Raw genomic sequence first — 27,135 nt, forward strand, 5'->3', positions numbered from 1 at the left:
CTTCTGCTGTGCTTTTTTGAGATTTAAGGTACCTTTTCTTTGCAAAAAATTTCCATCTAATTTGCTTGTAATTTTTTTCTTATTTTTTATCTGATGATTAACATCCTATTTATGTTGTTCCCAGCATTTAGAACATATGTTTTGAATGTAATCAAACACTCAAATTTTAGAGCCCCAAGTTCAACTACATTATAAAAAAATGTTTGAGAGCCCTAATCATTTTTAAACATCTACAATTTTTACATACAGTAGCATCACTTCGACGGGGTAGTCGCTGCCATCCTACTATAACTTGCTGCTCATTCAATACCCCATCTCATCCACTATGGATTTAGTAGTAGTATATGGAAAAATTAGCATTAAAACAACAAAAAAACTAAAATACCAAGATATAACTAAGGTTTACATTCAAAGTAGTGGCAACCATTAAAAGCACTAGGAGTCTAGTCGTTCAGATTTTAGTAGCCCCTCTTGATAACTTCCATTCTGAAGTCAGAGGCTGTTGGCCACCAAAGAGTCATTATGGGAGTGCGTCCATTTAAACATCTTGATATCGGAAACTTCTCTCTATCGTGGCATAAAATAATTATTTGTTATTTTTTTGTGCAATTATTTTGTGATTCAATCTTTAAAAATATTAAGAAGTTACATCTGTCATTTGTGATAAGCTCATGAACCAGATAGTTGCATATTTTTTCTGCTGAAAAGTTTATCCATCCAACAAAAAGTGTTCTGCTATATTTTTCTTTTTAACCTGATGGATTTGTATATGGCAGGAGGCATGTCCCTACACATTATTTTATGTTGTTACTCATTTTCATGTCATGTGTGACTTGGACAGTTCAAACTGGACTTCTCAAAAATTTGCTGCCTACATTGCTTAACTCCCTCCATATAATTATAGTTGACATTTAGTTTCTCTTTACATAAAGTTACAATTATATGTCTCCTTCTAAGATGACTTCACAAAGAAGTGTTCATGTATGTCACATTTGCTTATGAATGCATGCCAAATTACTAGTGAAATTAGCCAACTACATGCAGTTGACAAATAGGAAAAACATCCCGATCTGTTATTACTATTTCATTCATTTCATTATTGCAATATTTTTTCGAACCCTAAACTTACTTAAGGTCTCTTCTAGTACAGCGTATTTTTCCAAGTTGCCGTCCATTCCCAGGTTCATCTTTGATTGATGTGTACTGTTCTAATAATGGACAAGAGTTGGATGATGATAAAAGATAGACTAAAAAGTAAAGAGTATCTTCAAGGTGTTCAGTCATTTATTGAGTTCGCTACGAAGAATTTAGGCTCGCAGGATGAAATCCGTTGTCCTTGGGTTGATTGGTTGAACGACACAAAATTTGCTCCACACGTTGTACGGTTGCACTTGATTCGAAGAGGAATCGCATGTTCTTATCGAACTTGGGTGCACCATGGCGAAAGTGTTCAACACATTTTACAGAACCTTGAAGTCTGTTGTATTTTGTACCACGGAAATTCATCAAAATGAGTCAGATGCATAGAATAATTCATAGAGTTCAGCAAAAAATTTCCAATAAGATGTTATTTGTTGCATTTCTTGATTCATCATTAAATATTTTTTCATCATTAGATTATATGTATCCCACATGATAAGATGTAAACACCAAATGAACATAGATTCGAAGTGTATTCATCTCACTAGACTAATGCCTTCCTTGCTTCCTAGATTCATATTCTCCTCTTCTATTCATCCCTCTGTCTGATCATGTTAAAAATGGTTCAGATAAAGATGTTCCTCTGGTTGTGTGGATTGATTAGAACTCTCATTGTAGCCATAGGTACCTTGTTGTTGGGTCAATTAGTAGTCTTAGCGGCCTTTCGTTTGTCTAAATTGAAAAGGGTATTGAGATTCAAAGCGATTCAAAGCGCCTCTTTTTTTAATGGGCTTTGCTTCACTTGTTATGTGGACTTCATTGCCCAGTCCGGGCCGTTTGCTTAAACATGTGTCCTAGTTTGAATAGTGAAATTTTTTTAACAAATACTTCCTAAATTCAAAGTAACCCTAAATACAATTTCAATTACAATTGACATCCTTGCAATTTGTGTTCTGTAGATGGTTGTAATTTTTTGTTGAAAATTTTTGTTTACAATGGAACTAATGGGTGTAATTTTTGTTGTGTAGATGGCTATTGGCATTGACATGTGGATCTTCTATTTTTTTGTGCGGAAGATAATTCACAGTTGTGCAACATTGGAAAGTTTTTGGACGTTCTCTATTTTTTGTGTGGAATTTGGATGAATCGTACATATAATTTTTGGAACTTGTTTTAATTGCTTTGGTGATATATATAGATTACCTTTTGTTGCGGTACATATTACCATGGTAATTTGTACCATGCCAAATGGTCATTACAATACATAGTATAGTAAAAAAGTTGTGTGTAGAGGACATTGTTTTGGTAGGACATTTGGAATGTATGACGTTATTATTCGTAATTGGAATATATTAGTTGGTTTGTATATAAGTTTATATTGTAAGGTGTTTGTTTTTGTTTGATGGTTGTAAGTGAAACATGCATTACGGAATAGGTGATAATATATATATATATTGATTTGTTTGTATACCTATCACAGGTTGTGGTGAATGCATATAGGTTGTGAACAAATTTATTAAAATGAAAAAAACAAAACAAAAAAAAAAATTTGATATTTTTGGTGACAAAACAATTGGTAGCCAAAAAAAGAAATAAATATTTTGGCGACTAAACATTTAGTAGCTAAAACAAAATGAAAAAAAGTTTTGGTGACAAATTGTTTAGTAGCAAAAAGTAAAAAAACTTTTGGCGACTAAATTCTTAGTAGCCAAAAACAAATTGAAAACACAAATGGCGACTAATTTGTAGTAGGTAAAACTCACAACAGTTTTGGCGACTAAATATTTAGTCGCCAAAGCATAATTAATTATGTCATGAGCGACTAAAATATGTAGTAGCTAAAGAATAATCAACTTTTCCGCGACGAAAAATTTCGTAGCTAAAACATAACACTTTTTGGCGACTAATAATTTGGTCGCTGTAGATAAAAATTTAATTTTTTGGCGACAAAAGGAATAGTAGCTGAAAATGTTAGTTATGAATTGATACACCTTTGGGCGACTAAGAATTAGTCACCAATGTCACTCATCCGCGACTAACCCTCTTTTAGTCGTTAATACCCTACATTTTCCCCTACCAACGTATTAGTCACCATTGTGTGCACTTATGCCGACTAAATTTGTTTTAGTCGCTACTACCTTTGCTGACAACGTATCCGCGACAAAGCCAGCGACTAAAAGTTTTGGTTGGGGTATCTCTTCGGTGACCAAAATCAATGCTTTTGGCGACTAAAAAATTAGTCGCCAAAAGTGTAGTTTCTTGTAGTGTATTATGGTACATATCCTCTCTTTACGTGTATCATATGTAAGTTATATCATTTATAAGTTTGATTATTGCAAATAGTATAACTCAATACTATGAGAGTCATAATTAAAAATAAATTGAGTTATAACTAAATATTATATGAGGTATAACCAAACAACTCTTAAATCATAACAAAAATTTTGTCATAACTAACATCACAATATGTCATACTAACAACACAGTAGGTTATAACCATTGACTTGAAGATTGTAACCAAAGGTACATAGAGAGAGTGTGTACCATAGAATTTTCCTTAAATATATTTACACAAATATGTTAAAGAAAAATGATTTATTCACACAATTTTTTCTCCTTATAATTCCCCTAATGATGTAGTAAGTAAAATTTGAAAATTGACTTACATTCAAATATTCTTTTAAAACTCTCCTTATAAGTATTTTGTCTTACCACCTTATTAGAAGGATTATAAAGAAATTTTTTTTATGTTAATATAGCACTGTTGTATATTAAATTACACAAACTAATTTCAAATATTCTTTTAAAACTCTCCTTATAAACATTTTGTCTTACCACCTTATTAGAGGGATTATAGAGAAAAAAAAAAAATCATGTTAATATAGCACTGTTGTATATCAAATTACACAAACTAATTTTACGTGGACAAAGAGTTGGTTGGTTCCTATAATCTAATTTTAGAAAAAACTAATGTTGTGATAATTGAACTGTATTGTGTAATCAGTTGTGCTATATAGCTCGAATCTTTCCTTCCCTGAATCCCCCCGAAATCAAAACGACGTCGTTTTGTCATTTTGAATTTTTTTTTTCCTCTAGAAGAAGAAAATAAAAAAAAAGAAAGAAGAAGAAGAAGAAGAAGAGAGAGAGATAGAGAGAGAGAGAGAGATCGACGAGAGACCAAGACCCAACCATTCATCTTCATCATCAACCATCAGACCCAACCATTCATCTTCATCATCAATCATCAGATCCAGAAAAAAATCAAACCCACAAAAATCAAACAAAATCAAAATCAAACACAAAAATCAAAATCAAAAACAAAAATCAAACCCACACATCACCATCATCATCATCATCAAAAAAAAAAAAAAAAAAAAAATGGGGCTAAAAAAAAAATCAGAGGCGAGGTGGAGGCGGAGGCCGATTCCGAGGCCGAGGCGGCGATCCCCTCTCTTCTCTTTTCTCTCTTTCTCTTTCTCTCCCTCTTCCTCTCTTTCTCTTTCTTCTCTCTGCTCTCTTGTTTCAGACATAAGCAGGAGAGGAAAAAAAAAAGAAAAAAAAAGAAACTGCCCAAAACGACGTCGTTTTGGGTAGTCGGGGGATTTGGGGAAGAAAAATTCGGGGAACAAAACATTTTCCATTGTGTAATAGCTCTCATTTTTTTAGTAAATTCCCTTCCAAATATCATGTTTCATCTAAAATTAAAAAATTATTTTGTGAGATTTTATACAATTTAATAAGTGCTAAGAGCATTTCTATAACAACATTTCATTTTAATATTCTTTAATTTTAGAGAATATAATTTAAATTGATCAATAGTTACCTAACCTAATTATATTTACGTAATTAACATAACATTTGATAGTGTGAGGATATTTTTTTTGAGTACCAACACGTGGCCAAGGTGACGCCGGCGTGTCAGCCGGGGTGCTACGTGTCCTGGTCGTGACGCCGAGGTGATCTTGGCTAGGCCGAGGTTATCTCTGAAGATATTGGAGCCCGGGATAAACGGATAAGGGACAAGAGTCCGAGAATGAGGAAGGACCTTAGCCTGGATAAGGATAAAGCTCTTAGGGAGTTTATCTTTATCTATTGGAGAGTCCAAGATAAACACTGAGCTGAAGTCCATTGAAGCTAGGCTTCTATTAAGACTAGGATTGTGTTGGCTATAAAAGAGAGGCACCCCCATGGACAAACCACCGCCGGAATCTCTTCTTTCTGTTATAGGTCACTCAGGCGCCATCTATTTTGCCAGTGCTCTCCAGTTGAATACTAAGTTGGCAGTGTGGTCAGAAATTCACTCACACAATTTGGCACCGCCTGTGGGAAAGAAAGGAGAATAGATAGCCAACGATGGATAGAAAGAGAAGATTGGGGATGACACTCCTACTGGGAGTGGGAGACCTGTTGACCTTGACGTCGAAGAAGACAATTGCAACGAAGAAACTCATGACTAGAATCATGGAGGAAAGGACGTCGGCTAGGAAGGCGACGTACCAAAGAAAACGGACCAAAGCGGGTACTATAACGAGGATAACCTCCAGGTATGGAAAGACAGATGCCTATATAGGGACGAAGAGATGAAGGGGATGGCAAAAAAATTGGCAGACCTGCAATCGGTCGTCAATTTCATGATTCAAAACAACGTCATGCAGCCACCGTTCCCGCTGCAGGACATGCCAATTCCAGCGGCCAATGCCCAGAAGAGAGGGCATAAAACAATCCCTGCAGCCCCCCAGCATGCCAGGAGCGAAAACACTCTCACCAGCCGTCAAGGGAGGTCGGACCAGGAGAGTCGAGAAGGGAAGAATCTCGAAGGACACATCACACCAAGGAGGCAGACCCTAGAGAACATCGGCATGTTCAAAGATAGGAGTTATGCTTCGACGCAACTAATAGAGAAAGGTCAAAAAGGGTTCACAACGAAGCTGAGAGTAGTGCACCTAAAAGACTGAAATTAGGAGATAGCCGAGCTTCTGGGCAGACCAAAGAGGACTTGAGAGATTACCTCAAGAGGAAGCAACAAAATGCCGAGGTAAATTCCCCTGTTAAGCTGAGAACACCATTCTCGGTGGATTTGGACAAATTTGAGGCCCCGAAAAGATTCAGTATGCCGAGGTTCCAGATATACGATGGTAAGTCGGACCCCAACTTTCACGTCGGTTTATACCTGAACTCGATGGCATTATACACTGGGATCAAGCCGTTGCTTTGCAAGGTGTTCCCCCTCATCCTTCGGGGAAATTACATCGGATTGGTTTCACAAATTGCCAAAAAAAAGTGTGAAGACCTGGGAAGGCTTGGCCGGGATGTTCGTGGCCATGTTTGTGACAAACAAACTACAGCCATTAAGGGTAGACGCCCTAATGGTTCTGAGAATCAGTGAAGATGAAGGCCTTAGGGCCTATGCAAAGAGGTATTATGAGATGTTCAACCGAATACCCGAGTGCAACCAAGAGGTGGCGGTCGTGTCTTTCAAGAACAACCTAAAAAATGATTGTCCACTACGAAAGTCATTGGCAAAGACATTGCCAAATAGCATGGCGGGGCTCATGGCCAGAATTGAGAAATATGCCAGAGCCGAGGAAGACACGCCTGGGATTATGGCGACAAAGCAAGAGAAAGCTAACGGCTCGCCGAAGCGAGGCCAAGGTAACAACGAATCCAACAACAAGAGGTAGAACTGAGGGCTGCACAGGCAGTCACAACTATATTTCGAATCCCAATTCACAAAGTCCTGGATAAAATCTGAACCCAACCCTATTTCAGAGCGCCAGCAAGGGTACCAGGAGAGTTTATGGGAAGAAGTCTTGGTAAGTGTAGACGCACCCTTGGGCTTTACTGCTTCTACAGTTCGGACTCGTTTGTCACGGTTTTTAATATGATCTCGCAATGTGCAATGCAAGACTGATAAATCACCAAAGAGTCCAAATCCGGTGAATCGTTTTGAAAAATAGATTTTTAGAAAGAAGTGCCAAACATGGACTGCTTTGCCAGATACAGAGTCGCCACCTAAATATTTTATTTTGGAGGAAATTTAGGAAACCCTGACTCGTTGCCTAAGGCCACGTGTCCGTCATCACCAAAGTTGCCTCGGCTCGGGAACTTGGGTATGATTGGGGAAGGTCAGCTATGAGCACCCCCGTTCGCCCGATCCGAAGATCGGCCTGTACTAAACATGATATCTAGTTTTCGAAAACACATGCGTTCTTATTCCGGTTAATTAGCTAGAATTTACTATGTGATGCGCACAGCAAAACAAGTATAGACTAGATCGCCTAATTTGGAACAAAGCATTGCATATCCGTTTGTTTGGAAAGCGTTTTGAAGTTTGCTACTCGCAAATAGGCTAAAATACGGATTTTAAAGAATTATCCCAATTCAAGCAACCCAACCTTCACCCACAGGCATTCAGGCAGTTGTATCACATAAGCAATTAGCCTCATGGCAAGCATGCTTTCATGTTAACACCCATATACATGCAAGATGCTAAAGCATAAACACTCACAGTGTACTCCGAGCCAAAACAAAGAACATGTTAGTAATCAATGTATGATCCAAGTCCATGTTAAAATGGCTAATGCATCGCATACAAAATGTCACTAGAATAGGCTCGGCTAATCTAAGGATGGCATGTGAAATGCAACAACTCGATACACGTATTTAAGTTGGAATTGAAGTACGATGCAGTTAGTATGATGCGTCGAGCCTGGTGCATGCAATATAGATGAATGGATGCACGCATGCATAGCATAAGGATGCTAATTGAAACATGCCCTAAAGTAACCATCATAAGCTAGTAAATAAAAGGGAGAAAGACGTGGGGTTGGAAGACATACATCACACGCACACACACTTATTACAACATTGCCCTCTCGCAGAGGGTCCGAATAAATAATACAAAACAAATAAATAATTAACTACTCTAGCTAATTAAATATTACAAAACCCTAAATTAATTAACAAATTAGTTACAAAGGGAGGCCGCTGCAGCCCCGCCTCGGAATGCTTGGATGATGTATGCTCGATTCACCTTGCTCGGAAACCCGTCGCCATGCCACTGTTGCCTCTGTTAGCACTGTTCTGCACCTCTGAGAACTATGAAAATACTTGTGATGCTTCTGGAACACTCCCATAGCACTGTGGGATGTCACCGGCCATAATGCAAGTCCACCGGTCACTGGAATACAGTTATCGACCAAAAGTGGGACCACTGACTAGACTTTGGTAATCGGCCGGCACTGAAAGTGGTCGACCGGCCATTCCTTCCTGCAGAACACTGGTTTTGCTGCAGCAGAGGACAGACAGTGCATGGCAAGGTATTTTCAAGGCAATGTGTGCATAGCCACTCTCCCTATCATGCAATGAACTCAAGAGAGCATGGCTCTCGGTCCTCGGGCCACCAATCACGTATTTCGATGCATGATGGCCAAAGGTGCCAAGTTTGCAAATCAATGTAAAATGAATGCAATGAAAACAAATGAATGCTACACACTCTATCATGTTGGGATCAAGAGTGTCAGCGACCGAGGATTGAGGCGTGTTTCGTCACTTTAAGTACGAACACACCTCATTCCTCATGTTTGGTTTGACACCCCAAACCAAACACAATGCAATGCATGTATGCAATATGGCTCAAATATGCAAAATGGCTCATGTATGCAATATGAGGCTAAGTTAGCAAAGCATGCCAAATGCAATGCAACCTAAACATGCAAATGTACAATGTGCTAAGCATGCAAGATGCAATGCAATGCGACCTAACATGCAAGCTAAGCTAATGTAACACAAACACACCAAGTATGCAACAAGGTTATGTGATGCAACTAGCTAAATGACATGTAATATAATAAACACGCAAACATGGTATAATGCAAGCATGCAACAACACACAAATGCAACATGTCAAACATGCAACTATATGCAAAGATGGGATTAAACCGAAATGGGAAGACCTCAGCCAATCCCAAAACAGTGGCCAAAGTACAATGGAAATGATGAGTAAATGTGCACACAAACAAGCATACCAATGGGCCTATCACCTAAGCATGGAAAGGGCAACTTTCAAGGACACTTAAAAGATGACAAATATGGACATTAGACAATCATGTTAAACTCTGAAAAACATGCAAAATGATGATGCCAAGCCACTCAAATCATGCAAGTAAGGCACACAAAGAAGCCTAAAACTTGAGACTAACCAAGGGGCTTAAGCCATGACCACATGAGGCAAGTTCCAAAGGGGGAAGGAGACCAAAATCAGAGGTCAAGCATGGCCAAATAACCCCCAAAACCTACTGATATGGCAGCTAAATAATCTAAACATGGAGGCATGCACAATGGCCTAAACATGGAGCATAAGACAACAATTCTTCAAAGCATTGAAAGGGTGGCGAATGCAAGCATACGAGCATGAAGCATGGACTGAAATATGATCTCAAGTGATGCCAAATTATGAGAAAGGTCAAAGTAATGCATGCTAATGACTTACACACCCGAGGCTAACAAACTAGAATGCGTGGTGGCTATACAAAGCGATGTAAGCATGACCAAAATGACACCAAACAGACCTTAAGCATGGCAAAACAGAGCTAAAATGTTCTTGGAACCAAACCAAAATCATGCTAAAATGCCACCTTACAACATGATGCATGTTAGGCCAAAATATAGGATTACAAGACAAGCATATGATGCATGCAAGAGGCCATTAAACCAACTTAAAACAGAGGTATAACATGACAAAATATTACTAAATACCCACTGAGATAGAGCCAAAATCGACTAAGCATGCATGCTACCTTTATGAGCCAAAAACACAAGTAAATGAGACACAAAGGGAGAGGGGTGTCCCTCCTTTATACATGACCTCAAGACCACTTCTCCACCACTGAAAATCCTCTGGATTTCAGTGGTGAGAAGGTCGAAACAAAGGGGTCCCAAAGCTCAAAGAGACAGGCACAAAAAGAGGCCAAACAAGGCCTAAGAGGGGGTGGACAACCCCAAAAACAAAAGAGACCTTAATGAAACATCTTAAACATAAAAAAATAGGACTTTTATCAGTTATACATAAAGCTCAAAACAGCATGCAAGATAGGTTAAAAGCTTGTACAAAAATGGGAAATAAAAGGGTAAGTTCTCACCCTTGAAGAATGCTTCAAGAAAAGCAACTCCAACCCCTTCCTCTGATCAAAACCAATTTAAAAACTCCAAGGAAAACCTTTCAACACCTCAATAGCCAAGGTATAGTGTAACACTAGGTGCTTTAGTGCAAAAATAAGAACAAAAGCACACTTTAGGACACTATTACACACACAATTATAGAGAAACAGAGAGGAAGATGTAGAGATGGAGTGATATATGTGATGTATATATCTGATATATATCTGATTTGCTCAACCTCCCTAAAGGAGAAGGGAGGCCCTCTTTTATAGAACAAAACAAGGGCCTAAGCTTCTTGGAGAAGCTAAGACAAAGGGGTCAAGATTCCTCAAGAAGCTAGAACAAAGGTTCAAGCTTCTTGGGGAAGCTAAGACAAAGGTTCAAGCTTCTTGAGGAAGCTAGAGCAAAGGGTTCAAGCTTCCTCAAGAAGCTAGAGCAAAAGGGTGCAAAGGGTGCAAATCCTTCATACACGTGTATGGAGGATAGGTCTGTGTGCTCCAGCTGGCACAACTGGCATGCACAATGCCTAAAAAAGGCAAAAAAGAAGCCCCGGCCAGAAAATATGGCCGATTAACCAAACAAACGGCCGGCCGACCAAAAATAATGCCGACCGGCCAACACTTTTGGCCGGTAGCAATAAAACAGGGCCGGTGGCAACATGCCAAGACCGGTGGGGTGTGAGGGTGGCCAACAAGCCATTTTTTACCCTCAGAGGCAAAAACCTAAGTGCTTGGTCCACAACCAAGCACAAAACAAATAAGTCGAGAGGTCTTGAGGCAAGGCGCGCGGCCGAAACCTCCGAGAACTCAAGACGAACACGAACATGGATAATCATCGCATGTTCAAACGATGACGTCCAAGTCTTGAGGACGGTCAAAAATGGGGTGTCTACAGTAAGTATTGTGCTTACCATAATGAAGATGGACATCTGACTTAGGGTTGTAGAGCCCTGAAGTCATACCTGGAAGACCTGGTAGGACAGGGCAATTTGAGGGACCTTATAGATGAGGCCAGGAAGGGAAGAGCAAGCGAGACTTCTTCAGGCACCAGCAGCTCCACCTCTCCCAGCACAGCAATTGCAGGCAGGCGAACCTCGGGTAGTTAATGTAATTCATTTGAAGGTCAACGAAAACGAAATACGGGGGGAGACCCAGAAGGTAAAGCACTTGCAGCATGTGTACCAGGTTCGGCAGAAAAGACCTCGGGCCGAGGAGTGCCAGGGACCAGTAGTGTCCTTTACTGAAGCCGACCTGGAGATGGTACAACATCCACACAACGATGCCTTGGTAGTATCCCTCCAAGTTGGGAAATGCCAAGTGAAGCGCATCCTAATTGACCAAGGCAGCTTTTGTGTCATCATGCATGTCAGATGTTACAAGGAGCTTGGCCTTCACCCAGAAGATATGGAGCAATCTAATGGCCCAATGGTCGGGTTCAATGGAACACTGACGTGGCCACTGGGAGCAGCAAGCTTGGAAGTGCAGGCTGTCACTAAGAAGATAAAGGCAGAGTTCATCATAATCGACACACCCTCCCCTTACAATGTTATCCTAGGAAGGCCATGGCTGAATGCAATGTGGGCTGTTTCCTCAACATTGCATCAGCTATTGCGGTTCCCAACAGAGCATGGGATAGAGGAGGTCAGAGGGGATCAGCTGCAGGCAAAGAACTGCTCCATGGCAGCAATGAAATCCACATACAGCATATGAGAACCAGAAAGGGCAGAGATCGAAGACGAGGACGTGGAAGTCCTAGAAGACGTCGGTAAGGAACCAGCCGAGAAGAGTGAAGAAGCCCTAAAGAAAACCCTCGTCCAGCAGGGGGGATGAAGATCGCTTCTTCCTTGTTGGCTCGGGCTTAGCCGAAGAAGAGGAAAAAGAACTAGAGGCTTTCTTGAAAGTAAACATCGAAGTGTTTGCATGGATGCCTTACGAAATGCCAGGCATTGACCCCAAGGTCACTTGCCATAAACTGAACGTAGACAGGTCGGCAAAACCTGTAATCCAACGGGCAAGAAGACCGACGTTGATGCATGTTGAGGCAATAGAGAGGAAGTAGACAGACTTCTGGAGGCCAGAGCCATTCGAGAGGTAAATTACCCGACATGGCTATCGAATACAGTGGTGGTGAAGAAAAAGAATGGTAAATGGAGGGTCTGCGTAGACTTTACCAGCCTAAACAAGGCTTGTCCCAAAGACAGTTTTCCTTTACCCAAGATTGACCAACTGGTGGATGCCACTTCAGGGCATGGAAGAATGAGTTTCCTGGATGCCTACAGAGGGTACCATCAGATAGCCATGTACCCCCCAAACGAGGAGAAGACTGCGTTTATCACCCCAAAGGGGCTGTATTGCTACAGAGTGATGCCTTTTGGGTTGAAAAATGCAGGAGCAACTTACCAGAGATTGGTAACCAAGATGTTCAGACACCTAATTGGCCGAACAGTGAAGGTATACATCGATGACATGGTCGTGAAGACTAGGGAACCTGAGGACCATCTAGAAGACTTAAAGGCAGTCTTTGACATCCTAAAAACATATCGGCTTCGACTCAATACATCGAAGTGTGCATTTGGAGTCAGATCTGGTAAATTCGTGGGATACTTGGTGACCGGAAAGGACATTGAGACCAGCCCAGATCAGATCAAGGCCATCCTAGAACTGAAAAGCCCAACATCGGTGAAGCAAGTACAGATGTTGACTGGAAGGGCTGCAGCCCTAAATAGGTTCATAAGTAGAAGTTCTGACAAATGCAAACCCTTCTTTAGCTTAGTAAAAAAGGCCACAGACTTCTTATAGATAGAAGAATGCGAAGTCACCTTGACCGACTTAAAGAGGTATTTGACCACGGCTCTAGTTCTCTCAAATCCAGAACTTGGAGAGGAACTGTTCCTGTACTTAGCAGTTTCGGAACATGCGGTAAGTGCAGTGGTAATCCGAGAAGAAAAAGGGGAACAAAGGGCTGTTTACTATGTAAGCAAAACCCTGGCTGATGCAGAAACCAGGTATTCACCCTTGGAGAAGTTAACGCTGGCTTTAGTAATGGCTTCAAAGAAGTTGAACCATTACTTTCAAGCCCACAAAATTGTGGTGCTAATTGAACATCCTTTGAAGTCCCTGTTGCAGCAAGGAGATCTGACGGGAAGAATAGCCAGATGGGCAGTGGCCTTGGGCCAGTATGACCTGGCGTATAGACCCAGAACGGCCATTAAAGGCTAAGTCTTGGCCAACTTCGTGGCCGAGTTCACACCAGGAGCCATCATACATTGGGCTCCGGTAAGCCGAGGTGAACGATGTCCAAACGAACAAAGAGGAGCCCAGCCGAAGGCAACGGAACAAAGGAAGGAAGAAAAACTCAGACCCTGCAGCATTTACATCGACGACTCTTTTTGACTGTTTGTTGATGGGCGTTCAAACTGACAAGGAGCGGGGGCAAGAGTAGTACTAGTATCTCCAGATGGACAGATACTAAAACAATCCATTCGTTTGGGGTTCAAGGCCTCAAACAATGAAGTAGAGTATGAATCACTGATTGCAGGACTGAAACTGGCAGTAGCAGTAGAAGCAGATGAGGTGATAGTCTTCTGTGACTCTCAGCTTATAGTCAACCAGACAACAGACGAGTTCGCAACCCGAGATGAACGTATGTCGGCATACGCAAAGGAAGTAGGCAGGTTGGTAGCCTTGTTTCAGAATTGCCGACTATAGCAGGTTAGCCGAGATGATAACAGTCACGTCGATACCCTGGCCAACCTGGCTAGTGCCATAAAACCTGGAAAGACAAGGACGATAATGGTTGACTACTTGTCGGGGTCGAGCATCGAACCATTGACTACAGAGCGTGAAGCAATGTGTGTGGACATGAAACCAAGCTGGATGGATACAATAATAGCATTCCTGAAAGAAGGAAAACTGCCAGATGATCACAAAGAGGCACACAAGATCAGATTAAAATCGGTAATATTTAGTCTGATAGCAGAGGGACATCTCTACAGAAGATCCTTTACTGGACCCCTTTTGAGGTGTGTACATCTTTCACAAGTTGAAGATTTTTTGTACGAAATACATGAAGAAATATGTGGAAGCCACGCTGGGGGCAGATCACTTGCTCATAAGACCATTACCTAGGGGTATTGGTGGCCCTACATGCAGAAAGATGCAGAAGCCTATGTCAAGAAGTGTGAAAAATGCCAAAGGTTTGCACCACTGATACACCAACCAGCAGCAGACCTGAACCCAGTATCTAGTCCTTGGCCGTCTGCCCAATGGGGCATGGATCTTGTTGAAAAACTGCCCCAAGCAACTGGGCAAAGGAAGTACCTGCTGGTAGCAACAGATTACTTCACAAAGTGAATAGAAGCTGAACCCCTTGTCAAGATTCGAGATGTGGATGTGAAAAGCTTCATATGGAAGAACATCATCACTAGGTTTGGGATCCCAAGAGCACTAGTTGCAGACAATGGAACACAGTTTGACAGTAAGCTAATCAAGAGCTTCCGTGCAAAGTTCAAAATCAAAAATTATTTTTCCACCCCAAGTTTTTTTCAAAGCAATGGACAAGCAGAAGCATTTAACAAAGTCATCTTGGATGCGATTAAGAAGAGGCTGCAAGGAGCAAAGGGGAAGTGGGTGGATGAACTGCCAAGTGTACTCTGGGCATATCAAACTACGCCGAGAAGATCAACTAGGGAATCTCCGTTTGCCATGGCTTATGGCACAGAAGCAGTCATTCCTCTAAAAGTCGGCATCCTAGGGATCAGAACCCAAGGAGTAGAGAATGGGACTAATGATGTATTACTAGCCCGAGATCTGGATTTACTAGAAGAAAGAAGAGAGAGAGAGCTGCAATTCAGTTGGTGGCATACCAGCAGTAGCTTGCCAGGGCTTATAATAAGAAGGTCAACCCAAGGGAGTTTCAAGTCGGTGACCTGGTCTTGAGAAAAGTCGTCGGCAACAAGAAGGATCCCAGAGAGGGCAAGCTTGGCCCGAATTGGGAGAGACCCTATAGAATCATCTCGGTATTGGGCAATGAGGCATATCGACTTGAAGATAATGAAGGCAAAAAATTGCCAAGGCCCTGGAATACTTGCAATTTGAAATTTTTTTACCATTAGACTTTCTTGTTCTTTGTTGTTAGCCAAAGTAATAAATAAAGTTTTAGCTTGATTTTTCACACTTGTGACTGATAAGATAGTTGATGATGTTTCTGGAATACATGCATAATGAGAACCTAAGTGGAACTTAAGTTCACATTAGGGGACAGAGAGTTGGAAAATGGTTCTTGAAAAGATAGAATATACAAGCTAAAATCAGTCTAACACTTGTTGAAATTTGTGAAAAATTTACAAGTTGAAGTTAGACCGAGATCATGTTTAACACTTGTTGAAATTTGAGAAAAATTTACAAGTTGAAGTTAGACTGAGATCATGTTTAACACCTGTTAAAATTCGTCAAAAAATTTACAAGTTGAAGTTAAACTGAGATCATGTTTAACGCTTGTTGAAATTTGTAAAAAATTTACAAGTTGAAGTTAAACCGAGATCATGTTTAACACTTGTTGAAGGTTCACCGAGAGGTTGATCTCGTCTTCGGGGTTTTCCTCATCTTCGGAGAGGTCACCTCCTCGAACAAGGTGGTTAGAGAGAATATTCCTCATGTGCCTTACATATAGGCTCCATCCTACATCATGAGGTGCCTATAAATAGCATCCATCTATAGCTTTACAATGGATGGATTTCGGAGAGACAACTCTTGGGAAAAAACTAATTTTCCTTCTTCATTATCAATCTTGAGAGTGAAAGTGAGAGATCTATGGGAGAGCCTTGCCATTATTCTCTCTTTAATAACTTTGTTTTATTTTTCACCCAATCTCTTATCTCCATCATCTCTGCTTTTGTGTTCTTAGTTGTGGTTATTGAAGAATCTAACCTCTCATCATTTCAGAAAATTCGAATTTTCTTCAAAGATCTTTGAAGATTTTTAAATTTTCCAACAACGTTCTTAAACCCTCTCATACAATTTGTAATTGATTCAAAAATAAAAGAAAAAAATAAAATAAAAAAAATAAAAACACACGATTAATTCATATAATTTTAAAAGTCTGGGAGTTCCCAACTTCAGAGGTGTGAAAGCAATTCGTTAACCCATTGCCGACAAAGAGAAGGCCGAGATGACAAGCCTCCGCCAACTCGTTTCGGGTAATTTCGTCACTCCGCCAACTCGTTTCCGGGTTGAATTCGTTAACCCATTGCCGACAAAGAGATGCTCGAGATGACACGCCTCCACCAACTCGTTCCGGGTAATTTCGTCACTCCGCCAACTCGTTCCGGGTAATTTCGTCACTCCGCGTGAGATCATCGCACAAATTGTATTCGTTTGTTCGAAAAATTAATAATAAATATTAAATAACATTATTTTAAAAATAATTTTATTTTCACTTCTTATGCATTTGATGTATATATATATATATATATATAAGACTCGTTACAGTTAAAAAATAGTAAGATTTATCATTTTAAATAAAAAATCATATATACCAGATGAGGTAATATTTGTTTAAAATTAGACAAGATTAGTATTGGTAGGACTGTTTGTTTTGGGATCATTAACTTTTTACGTGTTGCAGTTCATTTATACATCTGCTCCACCCTCGCCTCAAGCTTCGCCTTACGGTCGACCTTTTACGTGTTGTAGTTTTGTTTTCTGTTTTGTGTTGTTGTTTGCTCCATATTCCCTGGTTTCGAAAAAAAAGGAAAAAAAAAAAAAATCTTCCTCACCCTCATCTGTCCATAACCCATAGTTCTTGTGCCCCTCCTCATCATCAGTGTTTGGTCCTATTCTTTCTGATCTAATCATAACATGTCAAGGGAAAGCTCTGGTGGTGGTGATCATTTTGATCTTGAATCTCAGAGTCATCTCTTACTGAAAGATGGTGGTGATAATAGTACAACTAGTACTAGTGGTCCCAGTCATCGTTGGTGATCCATCATCATAATCCTCCATGTACGCCAAGCTTTCATCTCCAGTGCAAGGAACAAGTCACTGGCCGTTGATGGGATTGCGGTGGTGCCTCCGCCACCGTCCATCGCCACCTCTAATACCGGCGGGGATGGTGATGGACTAGTAAGCTCACCATTTGAATTTCTGTGCTCTGTCTCTCATTTTGTTTTAATTAATACTACTCATTGCTTTTTCATATTTTCTGGGTTTGTTAACATCACGATCTATTATTATTTGTTTAATTGTGTATTGTTATTTTCTTGGTTATCGTGATCTATTATCATTTGTTTAATTTTGTGTTGTTGACTCGTTTCTATATTTTATTTGTTACCATATGATCTATTATCGTTTGTTTAATTTTGTGTCGTTGACTTAATTTTTATATTTTCTTAATTATATATGCCTTTTGTCTTGAGCTTGCTTCCGAACTTTCTTATTTTCTTGTTATTAAATCATTCTCATTTTTTTTGTTATTAAATCACGGATAACACTGGAATTATGAAAAAAATATTATGAAATGTTTCATAAAATTTTTTCATCCTTTGATTAGTGTATAGTATTTTCTTGTATGTGTAATCTAACGGTAAAGAATCTTTCATGATCATTTTCATGATATTTTTTTTCATGATATCTATTGTTACTCTAAGGCCCTGTTTGTTTCACTGGATATAAAATGGAGGATATAATATGATGTAGGATTTAGTCATGATATATAATGAATATGATATAGGTATTGGATAATATATCCTCAATTCATATTTGTTGACTTGATATATAAGATTGGATATATATTATCTATGTTTGTTTTACAAAAAATATTGTGGGATATAAACAAGTAATTTCTAAGATTGCCCTCATAATATTATATTAAATTCAAAATTTATATTAAATAATATTATATTATATTAAATTCAAAATTTATATTAAATTATATTATATTAAATTAAATTCAATAATATTATATTAAATTAAATTCAATAATATTAAATTCAAAATTTGTATTAAATTATATTATATTAAATTAAATTAAATTAAATTAAATAATATTATATTATATTAAATTAAATTCAATAATATTATATTATATTAAATCCAGTAATATTAAATTAAATTCAATAATTATATTATATTAAATTAAATTAAATAAAATAATATTATATTATATTAAATTAAATTAAATTCAATAATATTTATATTTATATTAAATTAAATTCAATAATATTATATTATATTAAATCCAGTAATATTAAATTAAATTCAATAATTATATTATATTAAATTCAAAAAATATATTAAATTGTATTATGTTAGATAGACAAAAGGGTAAATTGGACTTTTTAAATCATATCCCAACCAAGGGGATATGATATAATAGGGGGTGGTGGTATTGTATATCCTCCACTTTTGGGGAATATACAATCCCATAGTATATTATATCCTCTTTGAAAAAAATTTACAAATATGGGATATGTGGACCCCATAGGATATAATATCCAATCCCACCCTTTATATCTTGGAATCAAACAGGGCCTTAGGGTGTGTTTGATTGGACGGACTGGATAAGAGGGATTAGAATCTATCGGACTTGAGTCTTGGGACTATGAATCCCCAGACTGTTTGGTTGGATTAGATATGTATCCTGTGTGTATTTTTTCATGGGATTAGATGTCTGGAAAGGACTACTTTTAGTGAATCTAATGTTTGGTTGGACGGACTGAATAGGATAAATGAACAAAAGACTATTTTACCCTTTTTCAATTCTTTACTAAGTAATAGCAATATTAAACATATCTTTAATATTTTAATTATTTTTAGCTAGATTAAATAAAAATTTATTTTATTTTATTTTTTACACAATTAAATAAATTTATTTTTTTAAAATTAAATAAATAAAATATCAATAAAAATATATGCTATTTTTTAATTAAAATTTTAAATAAATTTGTTTTTAAGAATAATAATAATTAAACAATGAAATTAAATAAAACATCTATTAACATTTAAATAATGAAATTAAATAAAATATAAACAAAATTTTAAAATAAAATATCAATAAAATATCTATAAAAAATTATTTTAAAAAATTAAATAAATAAAACATCAATAGAAAATTAAATAAAATTATTTTATTTTTAAATTGAGACATTTAAATTTTATTAAATTTTACTAAATATAATACATAATTAAATAGTAGAGGGTCAAAATGGTCATTTTACCAACAGTAAATTGTACCCCCAAAATTGCCCCACCCCCCCCCCCCGGGATAATAAAATCCCCCATATGGGGGATAAGGAGTCCGGCCGGACTCCATGTCCGGCGGCCTAAAAAAAAAAAAAACGATGGACTACTCACTCCTTCGGATAAGCAATCTGAATAGTGAATAGTCCCCCCTTAGACTATTTACTGTGCGGATTGTAATATGGGGAAGCATTTAATCCGGTGTTTGTTTTTTGTTTTTTTAGTTCGCCGGACATGGAGTTCGACCGGACTCCTTATCCTCCATATGGACGACTATTGTATCCTGGAGAGGGGGGGAATTTTCGAGAGACTATCCACTGTTGGGATTAGATGGTGAAATGATCATTTTAACCATCTACTATTTAATTATGTATTATATTTCGTAAAATTCAATAAAATTTAAATGTCTCAATTTAAAAATAAAATAATTTTATTTAACTTTTTATTGATTTTTTATTTTTTTAATTTTTTAAATAATTTTTTATAGATATTTTATTCATGTTTTATTTTAAAATTTTGTTTATAATTTATTTAATTTCATTATTTAAATTTTAATAGATGTTTTTTTTAATTTCATTATTTAATTATTATTATTTTTAAAAATAAATTTCTTTAAAATTTTAATTAAAAAAATAACATATATTTTTATTGATATTTTATTTAATTAATTTAAAAAAAATAAATTTATTTAATTGTGTAAAAAATAAAATAAAATAATTTTTTGTTTAATATTGCTATTACTTAGTAAACAATTGAAAAATGGTAAAATAGTCTTTTGTTCATTTATCTTATCCAGTCCGTCCAACCAAACATTGGATTCACTAAAAATAGTCATTTCCAGATATCTAATCTCATGAGAAAACAAACACGAGATACACATCCAGTCCAACCAAATAGTCCGGGAGATTCACGGTCCCAGGATTTAAGTCCGATGGATTCTAATCCCTCCTTATCCAGTCCGTCCAATCAAACACACTCTTAAATCACTCAAACTTCATTAGTATATACCAACTAGTTTTGAATTGGATGTCCCTAGTAATTTTAACCCTTAGGCATGTTTGGTATGATTTCCATTTATAGTTGTTAGTTATATTTAAAATTTTTGTTTAATATTTATTTTTTTCAAATTTACTAATTTTTTTGTAAACCCAACAAAAAATAACAATAACAGGCTAAATCATTTATTAAGAAGAAAAAAAATTCATTCCTTACTCCGTCTCCCATTCCATCTAGCCACCACCATATCCCCGTGTGTCCCCGCCATATTTGGTGGAAAAAAAAAAGTGGTTAAATTTATTTTATCCTCTCATACACTTTACCCCATATGATTCAAATATAACAAAAAGAAAGACGTTATGACTTAGTTAAATTTGGAGAAGAAAGCCTTCTTTCGTTTCTCTACGGTGAAGTACTAAGACCAAGCTCATGAACTTATTATAAGCTCATGAACTTATTATACTAAGTCGGAGCAAATTGATAGGATCTCTTTTTACATCTTGAACCCCCCATATGATTCAAATATAACAAAAAGAAAGACGTTATGACTAGTTAAATTTGGAAAAGAAAGCCTTCTTTCATTTCTCCATGGTGAAGTACTAAGACCAAGCTCATGAACTTATTATACTAAGTCAGAACAAGTTGATAGGATCTCTTTTTACATCTTGACCCCCTACCTGCAGGGGTGCGACATGGGGCAAAAAAAAGGAAAGAGAGGGATGGAGTTTCTCTTGTTTTTGGCATAGGGTTCCCCAATGGAAGGCTTGCAAGACAAGCTATTAGCTCAGTGGTAGAGTGTGCCTCTGATAATTATCAAAAAATCCTCGTGTGATTTTAGATACAGTTAATTTTTCTATTCAAACGAATAGAAAATGTATCACACACACTATTTTTTAAAGTGAGTTTGATTTTTTTCTCTGTTTTTTCTAAATCTAAAATTAGATTAATATGTTAATTAAAATATAATATAATATAATTAAGAAGTGATTTAAAATATAATTAAATAAAAATATAAAATAAATAATAATTAAGAATTGATCTTAAATATAATCAAATTAAAATTAGATTAACATGCTAGGAATTACAATAAATAATTAAATTAAAAGAATTTAGGATTAATTGTGATCTAAAATATAATTAAATTAAAATTAGAAAAAAAGAGAGTTAAGAATTATAATAAATAATTAAGAATTTATAATTAATTGTGATTTAATTGAATTAATGTTAAATATTATAACTTATGTGTATGAGAGAGGATAGAGAAAAATAACAAAAAAAGGGTTTAAGAGTATTACGATCATATCACATATATAGTTAACTTTATTAATGATTATACTTCAGTTCCAAACTAGGTTGAGGCATTTTAACTATATTTGAATCATAAGACATAGGACGTAGAGTGCTTTAGCTTCAAACTATAAGCAAGTAAAATAATTTTTTTTTCAAAAAAATTAAAATCTAAACACGCCATGTTGGACTCGTGTACCTGTCGTATCCATGTCATGTTCAACACTGCTATAGTGTTTAATATACTGTGACTATCTTTCAATTGTGTCACTTGCCTTCAAATTCTATTTTAATGCTATAACCTAGAATGTGAAAGTAGATTAGAATAAGTTCTCAGCAAACAAATTATTATTAATCACATTGGTTCTATAGCTTGCTGATCTATTTCATTATCAGTTGCGAGATTTAATTTTTTGAAACCCAAACTCATGGTCAATAATTCTCCCATTCCATTGAGGGATGTTAGAGTGAGTGAACCTGAGCTTTTAGAAGAAATCAAACAAAGTGAGTTAGGACAGACGAGCAACATTAGTTAGTGTGTTAGAAGTATTGTGTGTATATATGAGTGCTTGCCTCACTGTATGATTGGAATATATAGAAGAATAAGATTGATTTTCAGTGTAAACAATTATTTTCTTCTTCTTCTTCATTTTTTCACATGTAATTAATCACGTTTTTTACACTAATTTGCTATGTCCTTTGCAGAATGTAGAACTTGAAATTATACCAACCTCACCGGAGGTGTCCCTGGATGTCCAATCCGATGGTGCTGATGAGAGCAACAAGTGCAACAAAGAGCTTCAAAATGCTGAAATAACTAGGATTGTGAAGGCAAAGGACTTGAATTCCCTGCATGAGTTTGGAGGTGTACAAGGATTTGCAGAGGCTTTGGATACTGACTTAGAGAATGGGTTGGCGAATGATGAAGATGATCTTTGCTGTAGACGCCTAACATGCCCACAATCGGAAACAAAGGCTCCTCAAGAAGGCTTCTTTCATATCCTTTGGAATGTATGCAACAAGTACCTCATTTTCCTTCTCCTTTTGTGTGCAGTGTTGTCAATTGTCTTTGGGATTCTGGAGGAAGGCCTACATACCGGGTGGTATGAGGGGGCCTTTGTAATTTGTGCCATCATTGTGCTTGTATCTGTTCCTATGATACGCGAGTATTGGTATTCATGGTATCAGCCAAGGAGGAAAAAGCTATCGAAGACTAGGGAAATAGCCGTCCATGTTTTCAGAGGTGGAAGCCAACATCAAATCTCCATATCCAATGTTGTATCGGGTGACATTGTATGGTTGAACAAGGGGGATCAAATTCCTGCAGATGGGTTGTTCATTTCTGGTGAATCTTTAAAATTGGATGATGAATTGGAATCCACCATTGATGACCAAAACCCATTTATGTTTCACGGTGCAAAGGTGATTAACGGAAAAGGGAAAATGCTTGTGGTATCCATTGGCAAGGACACAGTATGGGGTGAAATGATGAGTAATGTGATAAATGCTTCCAACCCTCTACAAGTTCAACTTGACCAGTTGAACAATTGCATACAAATCATTGGGGTCCTAATCACTATCATCATCCTTGTCGTGTTGTTCCTTCGTTTTGAGTTCAGTAAGGGTAGTGCTGCCTCTGTAATTCCTGATCTCAAAGCTAAACCGGCTGCTATCAAAGAATTTATAGATGCCATTTATAAAATTGTCAAGAAGCCGAAGGGGAAGACTGATCTATTGACTTCTTCACTTGCCATGATTTTGGTGGGGATTGCAGAGGGATTACCTTTAATGGTAACTCTCGCCCTCTATTATTGGAATAAAAAAGCATTGTTGGGTAAGGCCACAACTCAAGATTTCTAGGCTTGTATCACCATGGGTTCGGTAACAACGATCTGCACTGACAAAACTTGTGGGCTAAACTTGAACCAGAGAGAAGTTGACATGTTGTACGTTAGTGGACAGTTCTTCAACAATGAATCCGCTATAGCCCCAAAAGTCATAGAAGCTCTATGCAAAGGAATTGCCACACCAATTCTAGGATTGGAGAGACCTCTTTCTTCAATGGAAGACTCGCTCCTCTATTGGGCTTCTTTGAAGTTGGGACCGAAACTAGATATTCTGAAGCAAGAATGTAAAATTGTTGAGGTGAAAGAATTGAACTTTGATGAGGAAGGATGTGGCGTTTTGATGAGAAAGGACGGGGAAAGTGTGAACTCATCCTATTGGAAAGGATCTGCATCAACAATACTGGCAATGTGCTCATCCTATTACAGTAGTGAAGGAGCGATGAATGTTATCGATGAACAACAAAGAGTATTCTTCGAGCAAGTTATTGCAGATATGCAAGGTAAACATCTCAAAACTATTGCATTTGGTTACAAACAAACTGATAGAGCTACTCTCGAAGAAACAGGCTTGATCTTGCTTGGATTACTAGGTCTAAAAAATTCATTCAGAAAATCAATGGAAGATTGCATAGGTGCTGGCGTCAACATCAAATTGGTGTCAGGATGTGATGCGTCTGAGTTAGAATCCATAGCTCTAGAGTGCGGATTGAACATACCCAACTCAGATTCAGTGGTGCTTGGTGAAAATTTTCGAAATTCTACACATAAAGGGAGGATGGAAATGGTAGATCAAATTTGTGTTATGGCAAGTTCACTCCCTTCAGACAAGCTTCTGCTGGTGAAGTGTTTGAAGGAAAAGGGCCACATAGTTGCAATGGTGGGTGCCAGAACAGATGAGACGCCAGCGATTAAAGAAGCAAACGTCGGAATCACAATGGGAAGTGGTAGCACAGAAATGGCCAGAGAGAGCTCCAACATCATCATCTGGGATGGTGATTTCAATTCGTTGTTCACCATCATGAAGTGCGGACGATGTGCGTATGAAAACGTTCAAAAGTTCATCCAACTTGAGTTCACCGTGACCATTGCGTGGGTACTGATAAATATAATCACAACTATCTGTTTTGGAGATGTCCCAATAACAACAATTCAGTATTTCTACGTATGCTTCATTGTGGCCGTTCCAGGTGGCCTAGCTTTATTGATGGATCCACCCACCAAGACACTAATGAAGAAGTCACCAATAAGATCAATTGACTCGCCAATGACAAGAACCATGCGGAGAAACATAGTCCTTCAAGCCCTATACCAGGCTGCAATTCTGGTGACCTTTCGGTTTAAAGGACAAGCTGTATTGGACACCACCCAGAAGGTTAGTAATGCTATGATCTTCAACAGTTTTGTCCTTTGCCAGGTTTTCAATTGGTTCAACGCACGAGAACTGGAAAGAAAGAACGTGTTCAAGGGTATCCATCGAAACTGCTGGTTTTGGATGGCGATGGTTGGTACTATTGTTTTGTTGGCGTTGTGTACGAAGATTGCAAATATTTTTGCTGGCAGTGCAAGGTTAAATCCTGAACAGTGGGCTTTCTGTTTTCTAATTGGAGCGGTTTCTTGGGTGATAGATTGGGCTGTTAAGAGCACGTCGAATTTTATTGCAGATAGGTTTCATCGTTCTTAACATCGGATCCATTGGTATGACATCTTCTCCTTCCTCAGAATCACTTATTAATCTCATGAGTGATAGTTCCCTGTAATTTCATCTAGTTTGTAACTCTCAATCACTTTGATTTCTTGTACTCATGATAAAAAAAAAATAAAAAATAAAAAATAAAAAGGCACATCAGTGTAATAGTATGCTACTTTATTAATGTATAATCCTTTATATGTTTACTTGCATTTCGTCTAAAGCAATTATGCCATGGTTTCCTAATAAAGAAACTTCACTAGAAATTGTAACAAGATAAAATTCTACTGTCATAGATTCGTACTTTGAGTATTTTTATTTTTATTTTTATAGTACATCACAAAATTAGATGGTCAATATATTTAGGAAAAACTATAGTACAGTGGGACAGAAAAAAAAAATTACAAAAAACATATGAGATGAGTGTTACAAAAAACATATGAGATGCAAGTGATTTTGTGATGGGGGTGCAAGTGAAATCCTATGAGATTGTAAGTATGACTTGCACCCCTTCATAATTGGGTAAAAAAGAAAAAACTTTTTTGACCCACTAGGGGGATGTAATTCCCTCATAAATTTATCATCAATGTGACATACTAAAATATTATCCAATATATATAATAGAATTTAAAATATATGGATTAGATTTATTTTAATTGTAGACAACACCCCCATTAGGGTTTAAATCTACGCCATAGATTTAAATTCTCGGTACATAACATTTCTGTAAAATTATTCAACGTCAATTTCACTTTTCTGACTTCTTTAATAACCCAAAACTACGCAAGTTTTTGCACCAGAAGAAGACCTAGAACACTCTGTTTCCACTATTTTTCTTCTTCCCTTTTCACATAAAATTCATATTACTTTTAGGTTGTGTTTGGATCAAAAAATTGATAGAATAACTGTGAAGGGAGAGAAAATGGGAAGGAAAAAGAGATTTTTTTTTTTTTTTTGCTTAGGAGAGCATATAACCAATAATAACTTTTCTCATGCATTAATTGCCAAAAAAATAATTATCATCTACCATTTAAAGAAGAAGAATATTATTAGGGATTATGAAAAAAATATCATGAAATGTTTCATAAATTTTTTTCATCATTTGATTAATGTGTGGTGTTTTCTTATATGTGTAATCTAACGGTGGAAAATCTTTCATGATCATTTTCATGATAAGAAAGATGAAAGATTATCAATTAATCATTCAAATATTAAGTTGAGATTAATGCATCAAGAATCAATCATCCTCACTACCTTCACTCACAGTAATAGCTTATGTTGAAGGATGTAGATTCACTACATAGTACTCTGTGTGAGAACTTTTCTCACATTTTATAGCAGATAGTTTTCAGGAATCAAAAACAAAACCAATAAACATATACAGGCTAATCCCAGAACAAAAATGAGAGAGAGAGAGAGAGAGAGAGAGAGAGAGAGACTTACAATTAATGCAATCCAAAGCTTCGCCACAAATTGGAGATGAGCAGAACAGAAGTTGAAACTCTGAAAAAATGATGACTGAACTCACATAATAAGAATATTTATATACATATTAGATGAATAGAAATCGCATTTGAAATTTTCTTTATTTTATATAATAATATATATCTATATATATATATTGCTTGAATAAATATGCGGGTCTAGTCGAAGTTGGCTCCTCCTGGAGTCTTCTGCGGTGGTTGTTCAAGTCAACGGGAAGACTTGGTATGTTCTGAAGTTTTAGTCAACAGGAAGACTTGGTAGGTTAGGAAGTGTTTGGGTTTCCAAGTTATATGTCATA

General features: G+C 37.1%; 1 long non-coding RNA gene and 1 pseudogene across 2 annotated transcripts; one reads left to right on the forward strand and one right to left on the reverse strand.

Annotated features, from left to right (window-relative positions):
* Positions 1 to 848: 848 nt before the first annotated feature.
* On the reverse strand, positions 849 to 26,934 carry LOC145798949 (uncharacterized). The gene is made up of 2 exons (XR_014340881.1): positions 26,796 to 26,934; positions 849 to 1,477 (listed from the first exon to the last, which is right to left on the reverse strand). It is a non-coding gene; the product is annotated as an uncharacterized LOC145798949 (long non-coding RNA).
* On the forward strand, positions 16,962 to 25,527 carry LOC114270813 (putative calcium-transporting ATPase 13, plasma membrane-type pseudogene; annotated as a pseudogene). Its single transcript, XR_014340880.1, has 2 exons — positions 16,962 to 17,420; positions 22,524 to 25,527. The product of XR_014340880.1 is annotated as a putative calcium-transporting ATPase 13, plasma membrane-type pseudogene (transcript).
* Positions 26,935 to 27,135: the final 201 nt, after the last annotated feature.

Source organism: Camellia sinensis, chromosome 9 (assembly GCF_055761805.1).
Source record: "Camellia sinensis isolate YWXY chromosome 9, ASM5576180v1, whole genome shotgun sequence".
Taxonomy (NCBI): domain Eukaryota; kingdom Viridiplantae; phylum Streptophyta; class Magnoliopsida; order Ericales; family Theaceae; genus Camellia; species Camellia sinensis.